Genomic DNA, 7,644 nt, shown 5'->3' with positions numbered 1-7,644 from the left:
TCACCTTTCAAGAATAATTGAGAATACATTTATGTTTTTTTCCCCATGTTTCAAGAATTAAGACCCAAACATACTCTACATAAGTACATGAACACAGACGCATCTTGATATGCAAGCTCGATTTCACGTGTTGTTGGGTTGTGAAACGTGTCAGAGCGCAATTCATAAGTGCAATTCATAACCTAACGCAAGTGCGCACTGTATTCTCAGCGTTGCCACAAGGGGGCGCTACAGCGGATTTTCTTTTTTTCAATTAACAACTGTCATGGCAGAGCAGCAATTTGAGGAGAGTCTTGCCGAACAAGTTAGATTATACAAACATATTTTTCTATCGTCTTCTCAGCAAATACAAAAGCAAGCACTCACTCCTCAGCTGTCAACATGTTGACTCTACCACATCCGGTTTCGTGGCACCCCCTTGTGGTCCGAGGTTTGTTACCGCCAGAGCAACGCAAGAGCGCACGTAATGTATATAAAGTGTTGGCCATGCGTTGGCGTAGTCCTCGCGTCTGCATTTGCGTACTTGCGTAAATTATGTTTGGGCCCTTAGTGTGATATCAAAAATACTGACAAAAACAAGAATTTAATTAGTTATATAAAAAATACTGACAAAAACAAGAATTTAATTCTAAGAAACAAGAAATGTGAACATTCTTAGGGGGAATAATGGAAACAGTTTGCGGTATCAGGTCAAAATGAATTGTCTCATTGTGTGCTGCAATTCAGGCGTGCTGCAGCATAGTTATTTTTGACACAAAGTTCATGGTATAAAGGTCAAAATGGCGCATGTGCATATGAGCGAGTGCTTAACTGTGCCATTAACAAATGCACATTAGTCCTTTTAAACTACCGATATACTGACAGACAGACACAGTAAGCCCTTACTATCTGGCTATCTGCTGCAATATGGTGCATATTATGGTTTGTAGAGTTGATTTGAATGTAATCATCTTTTCATGAAGGAAAGAAAGTGCTGAAAAGCATGGAATGTGTGGGAGAAGTGAAGCTGAGGGTGCCAGGTGTACTGCAAAACATTGATGGAATTGATGCTAAGTTTGCATAGTTGTGTACATACGTGCAACAACACTCCCCTCTACCATTCAGTCCTGTTCTCATGCTGCATTTCTTCCATTTCTACTCTCAGATTCACTCCTTTTTTAGCACTAAAACATCATGCTCTTCTCCTATGGCCCTGAGCCCACTACAGACTATAAAAAGATACAGCCTCATGAAATATAGAGTATTCGGGATTCAATTTTATGGTGCCTATTATTGCAAATTGTAATATGGCTAATTACTCCTCACCATGTAAAATTGCTTCAACAATTGTCTCATGGCCCCATCAGAAGACATTTCAACCAAATGGTACCTGAGGGGCATCAATTGAGGATTTCATTATTTTAATTATGTGGACTCGTGATTTATATCCACAGGAGGAAAGAATGAGGCAATTTGTGAGTCTTCTGTTAGGCTTTGCTTTTCTCATGGGTCCCGAATCTATTTTGTACAGCTTTCCAGATGTACCAATTTGTTTTGAATAGGGGAATAGCTAGATAGATAACACAAAGGATTTTTTCTGAAGCCAATGTTATTATACCGATGAATGGTCCCAACATAAGGCCTTGGCCGTTCATAAATTACACAAATATTTATTTGCACCATACTTGTAGAGCTTATTGCCTGATCACACAGGACTTTAAATCAGTCTCAGGTGAGTCACAGTGCCATTTGTAGTTAGCATGGAGAGTCATTCATCTTAAATTTTACTGTGGCTATTTAAAATCTGTAAGATCTTGGAGTGAGATTGATGTGGATGCTCTTTAAGGATGGTATTGGGGGGGGGGGGAGTCTAAATAGACTGAATCTATTTAGATTTAATGTTTATTAGAGTTTGGTTAGCCTCTTACTTCGATAAAACACATGGAGGTCCTGTCTTTAAGTAACTGAAGATCTCTCTTGATATGTACAGATTTCCAGTAAAAATTAGTATTACAGTATTCACAGTCAGCCATGATTCTTTTAATCCATGAGTGAAAGTGTCCAATAACAGGGCGATAACTGAGATTAAGCGAGTAGTATTCAGCTGGTCATATAACTCTAACAGGACAGCCTCCATGAGGACACCATCTCTCCATGTTAGCTTGGAAAAAACAGCTTTTATAATGTTACTGATATGATTATAGTCTTCATCTCTTGTGAGTGATCATGATATACATATGTTTCAAAATTACTATTTATTTCTTAAAAAGTAAAACTTTTTTAATGAGTATAAAAATTACAGAGTGCTCCTTTAAACTTGGATATAAACAGAAAGATTTAGGTTTGGGCTAATTTAAAGGGATAGTTCATCCAAAAATTAAAATTATCTCATTCATTTACTCACCCTCATGATATCCCAGGTGTGTATGACTTTCTTTCTTCAGCAGAACACATTTGAAGAAAACAAATATTTGAAAAAAAAAAAAATATCTCAGCTCAGTAGGTCCTTAAAAGGCAAGTGGATAGAGAGACATAAATACAGGTCTAAACCAAAACCAATTAAACTTCTGTACAGCATTCCTCCTACTCACTTGTAAACAGCGCTGCTCCTCCATGTGTGTCGCATGCGTTTCAGTTCGCCTACGCGATTACGTCACACACTCATACTGCTGCTGACAGGAAGCAATGGATTATAATTAAAAAATACTTAGATATTGATCTTTTTTGCACCAAAAGTGATCATATCATTTAAGAAGACATTAATTTAACAGCTGGAGATGTATGGATGACGTTTATGCTGACTGTCTGTGATTTTTGGAGCTTCAAAAGTCTGATCACCATCCACTTGCATTTTAAGGACCTTCTGAGCTTAGATGTTTTTCTATTTTTCTTCAAATGTGTTCTGCTGAAGAAAGAAAGAATGTCATACACACCTGGGATGTTATGAGGGTGAGTATTGAATTTTCATTTTTGGGTGACCTATCCCTTTAAACAAAGAAAAGTTATGATGTAAAATGAGGGGGTAATATTTATGATTCTAGAATATTTCTTGGTCACTTATGCCCAAATGTAAGAAAATTTATTATATTGACCTTGTTAAATCATTTGTACCACAGATCAGGTTTCCTTTCCTCTACTGAAACACAAGATGTTCTTTGGAATATTATCAAATCATGCTGGGATAATATGGATCATTAGGTTTTGTACAAACTTGTGGAGTTCATGGTAGCTCACAGACATTTAAACTCAATTTTAAATGTATATGTGTGTGTTGGGGCTGCAGTGGAGAGGAATACAAAGTATCAGGGGGAGGCTGTCAGCTCTGACAGATAACTGTGACATTGGCTTATGTGGCCAAAATGGCTTAAGACTTGAGAGTACTGAAGCATTCAGTTTATTCATTTAGAAAGAACATAATTTCAGACACTTTAAAACCTGTTAAATGTCACATACTAAATGCACAATGCAAAATAGGCTGATCTTCTAGTGGTCTCAGTTATTTACAATGAATCTGAATTACTGTAGCCAAGTGGAGAAATTTCATGTAATTTAAGTCATAAATTGGACGTGGCCCCTTTAAGAGTTTTGCGATGGCCGTTGTGTAACACACATGTGTGCTGGTTAGAATGAGAGCATACACTGAGCAAGCAAGCTCCCAGTTTTGCTCATCGGTTGAGAATTCTTTGCGTAAATATCAAATTTTACACAAAATGCTCATAAACTGCATAAAATATGTGTTCAGAAGAGTCATACGTTAAAATTGAGTGTTTGTTATGGGTTATTTTTGAAGAATGCACATAGATTGCATGTGTGGAGTTTGACCACAGTTTGGTACACATGTGATGACTGGGTATGTATATTTAGTATTAATCATATCTCATTTAATGATTTATTGCCCAGAGTAGGGATGGGCATTTTGGTTATTTTGTCTACTCGAGTACTCGAGGGGCAATGACATGTACATAACTGTATATATAATAACATGGCTGACAAACGTCTTTGGCTGCTGCATTGTGTCTTGTTGTTCCAGTGTATCGTCTATTCATTGTTATAGGCTGTTATAAAATAAACTGTTTCAAAATGTACAAAAGATTGCATAATCAAAATATAATGCATCATATTTTGTCATTATGTGAAGATTCGCTTCCCAACTAATTGAAAGAATGTGCACAACACCCGTCTGTCTGTTCTCCTTCAGGTTACCATAGTAATCTTAGTAAGTACGCAACAGTTTCTTTAGTGACTGTCTGAACCGTCTATTTTCAAATCACGGATGGCTTGACAGGAGACACCATAACCATCGCATTTTTAGTATGTGTGTTAAGTTTAAATTCAGTTTTGAAGACGCTGCGTTTTGTTTAGCTGTTTGAAACACTCGCCTGCTGTATAAAAGTAAATGTTTGTCACTGACTGTAAACCTCCCTGCCCTGGGTGCCGACATGTTTGCGTGATGTAACACACTTGCATCTCGACGAAATCTCAAGACTTCCGCATGAGTTTCCAAGTTAGAAGTCTGACATAAAGTGTCATTCCGTTGCACTTTCCCCAGTTGAAAGGTGGACTGAGCGCACTGATTCCACTGTCACAGGCCTGGTGTGTAGGTCCATATTGTTGTTGCTGTGATGATTCATGAAGCGTTCCATTCAATTTCCACCTTTCATCTGGGGAAAGCACAATGGAATGACACTTTATGTCGGACTTCTAACTTGGAAACTCATGCAGAAATCTTCAACTCCCATTTTGTTGAGATGCAGGTGTGTGTAACATCACGCAAACATGTCGGCACCCAGGGCAGGGAGGTTTACAGTCAGTGACAAACACTCTGTGACTGAGAGAAAGAAAGTGGTAATGGTGCGCACACCTGAGCACTATAATGTTTAACACCTGTTTCTGATTGCAGTTAGCACTGGGGAGAGCAATTAAAAAGGGACCATGCCAGAGACGAGGGAGAGAGAGCTACCCATCTGAAAGAGACTGTGTTGTGTTTAAGCTAAAGAGTGTTATGCTGAAAAGCCCCTTTAAGTTTGTTTAATAAAGTTAGACCTTTGAGTTGAAGCCCAAGTTCCCTAACTGTCACTCACTCAACGTTGTGTCGATGTAGTGACACTAGGGGTCACTCTTGGGAGCCCCAAACACCTCTGCTTTTTTTTTTTTTTTTTTTTAAGATAATAACACATTTTTATTGAATCATGCAGCAAATCACACAGACATAATAGAAAATACAACCTCAAACCACATGAAATCAAAACTTTTTTTTTTCTCCCTGAGCAATAATCCCTCCACCCCACCCGACACAAACAAGCACTCTAGTGATCAGAAGTCAACTGACAAAGACACACAAATAGACAATAAAACAGGAAATATTTAGACATAGAAATAAAAAAATACAAATAAAAAAAAATCCCTCTCCACTTCCCCTCCCCGTGAACCCTCCGAAAAGGCCAGATAACCGCCCTACTTCCTAATGAAAATATCCATGTTATCCAGCATTCTGTACACCATCTCCTCAAATGGCGGCATCCTACCCAGCTCAACGCACCACTCACGAAACGAGGGTACATCAGACGACTTCCATCCCTTGAAAATTAACCGCCTGCCAATCATCACGCCTGTCAGGACCCAACTCTCCATGTATTTATCACCCACATGCAGAACCGCTCCATCCCCCAAAACACACAATCTGGGGCAAAACGAAAACCGTGTGTTGACCACTTCACATACGAACCTCTGTACTTTCAACCAAAACTCTTGTACCCTAACACATCCCCAAAAAACATGGGATGTGTCCCCGTCCTCCGATTGGCATCTCCAGCAGGTGGGTGTGCCTTTAAGACCAAGCCTATACATTCTAGAGGGGGTCCAATAAAATCGATGCAAAATCTTAAATTGCATAAGGCGCACCCTTGCATCTCTAGATGCAGACTTGATGTTTTTTAAAATCCCAGCCCACACCCCATACTCCAACAGCAAATTAAAAATGTTCTCCCATAATCTCTTAATAGAAGTTAAAGCTCCATCCCCCAAACTCTGAATTAGCAAAGTGTAATACACTGATGCCTCATGTCTTTTACCAAAAGCAGCAAGCACCTCTCCCAAAGTATCTGCCGCTCTAGGGGGTGTACGCTACTCCCGCAACTGTAAATACCTAAAAAACTGAGATCTGGGAATCCCAAAATGTTGAGTCAAATTATCAAACGATCTCAAAACTCCATTCTCATATAGATCACCGAATGCAGCAACCCCCCTGACAATCCAATCTGACCAGCAGAAGGGGGACTTATCAATACATAATTTTGGGTTCAACCATATGCTTGAAGCAGCATTCAAATAAATGTCAGAATTAAACACTCTGGACACATTTGTCCATACCGAGTTCAAATGCGAGATGACTGGGTGTAACTTAACTCCACTGGTTAATTTGATACACAGGCCCTGCAATGGCGAAATAGGGGCAAGAACTTCTTGTTCAATACAAAACCAAGGAGGGGCCCTTTCAGGTGGAAGCGACCAATGAGCCAAATGTCTGAGACCGAAAGCATAATAATAAAACAAAATCTTGGGTAGGCCTAGTCCACCTTTGTCAATCGGCCTATGTAATTTGTTGAAGTGCAATCTGGGACACTTCGCTATACTTTCAAACTGCTTAAAATTAGAGAGGGGGACATCTACAGGGAGAGATTGTAGCAGGTAGTTGAATTTTGGAATACAATTCATTTTAATAACATTGACCTTCCCAATTATCAATAAATGTAGTGAAGCCCACCTGTCCACATCGCTCGAAAATCTTTTTATTAGAGGGTCAAAATTAACTCTAAATCAGACAAATTTGGTGGAAATAAAATACCTAAATATTTAATGCCCTGTTTGGGCCACTGGAAAGCGCCCGGCTGGAAAGCCACTACTGGACAGTATGCTGTCAGAGCCAAAGCTTTGGATTTAGACCAATTGACTTTGTATCCTGAGAACTTGGAGAAGGAATTCATAATTCTGTGGAGGCAAGGCATAGATTTAGAAGGGTCGGAGACAAATAATAAAATATCATCTGCATAAAGCAAAAGCTTATGCGCCACACCTCCCGCAATCACCCCAGGAAAATCATCCTCTTTTCTTATCGTGGCTGCTAATGGTTCCAGGGCAAGACAGAACAGTAATGGGGAAAGTGGGCAACCCTGCCAGGTGCCCCTATTCAGAGTAAAATAATCTGAAATTAATCAGTTTGTTTGTACTGCTGCTACAGGGTGTCTATAAAGTAACTTAATCCAACCAATAAATGTACTCCCGAACCCATACATTTCCAAAATCTTAAAAAGATAATCCCATTCAACCATATCAAATGGCTTTTCAGCGTTGAGTGAAATGGCAGCGACCGGAGTCTGATCATTCACCACTGACCACATGATATTGATGAAATGCCTAATACAGGTGCATCTCAATAAATTAGAATGTCGTGGAAAAGTTCATTTATTTCAGTAATTCAACTCAAATTGTGAAACTCGTGTATTAAATAAATTCAGTGCACACAGACTGAAGTAGTTTAAGTCTTTGGTTCTTTTAATTGTGATGATTTTGGCTCACATTTAACAAAAACCCACCAATTCACTATCTCAAAAAATTAGAATATGGTGACATGCCAATCAGCTAATCAACTCAAAACGCCTGCAAAGG

This window comes from Myxocyprinus asiaticus, chromosome 26 (genome assembly GCF_019703515.2).
Source record: "Myxocyprinus asiaticus isolate MX2 ecotype Aquarium Trade chromosome 26, UBuf_Myxa_2, whole genome shotgun sequence".
Taxonomy (NCBI): domain Eukaryota; kingdom Metazoa; phylum Chordata; class Actinopteri; order Cypriniformes; family Catostomidae; genus Myxocyprinus; species Myxocyprinus asiaticus.
Note: the sequence above shows the minus strand (reverse complement) of the source record.